Below are 608 nucleotides of genomic sequence, written 5' to 3' on the forward strand. Positions count from 1 at the left end.
AGTATTTCCCCCAGGACCTGTCTTTAAAGTTGAGAAAGTTCAGTATTGCCCCAAGAACCTATGTTTAAAGTTGTGACAGCTCAGTATTTCCCCAAGGACATGTCTCTAAAGATGTGACAGTTCAGTATTTTCCCCAGGACCTGTCTTCAAAGTTGTGAAAGTTCAGTATTTCCTCCAGGCCCTGTGTTTAAATTTGTGACAGTTCAGTATTTCCCCCAGGACCTGTGTTTAAAGTTGTGACAGTTCAGTATTTCCCCCAGGACCTGTCTTTAAAGTTGTGACAGTTCAGTATTTCCTCCAGGACCTGTCTTTAAAGTTGTGACAGCTCAGTATTTCCCCAAGGACATGTCTCTAAAGATGTGACAGTTCAGTATTTTCCCCAGGACCTGTCTTCAAAGTTGTGAAAGTTCAGTATTTCCTCCAGGCCCTGTGTTTAAATTTGTGACAGTTCAGTATTTCCCCCAGGACCTGTGTTTAAAGTTGTGACAGTTCAGTATTTCCCCCAGGACCTGTCTTTAAAGTTGTGACAGTTCAGTATTTCCCCCAGGACCTGTCTTTAAAGTTGTGACAGTTCAGTATTTCCCCCAGGACCTGTCTTTAAAGTTGTG

Source organism: Heterodontus francisci, unplaced genomic scaffold (genome assembly GCF_036365525.1).
Source record: "Heterodontus francisci isolate sHetFra1 unplaced genomic scaffold, sHetFra1.hap1 HAP1_SCAFFOLD_148, whole genome shotgun sequence".
NCBI classification, from domain to species: Eukaryota; Metazoa; Chordata; class Chondrichthyes; order Heterodontiformes; family Heterodontidae; genus Heterodontus; species Heterodontus francisci.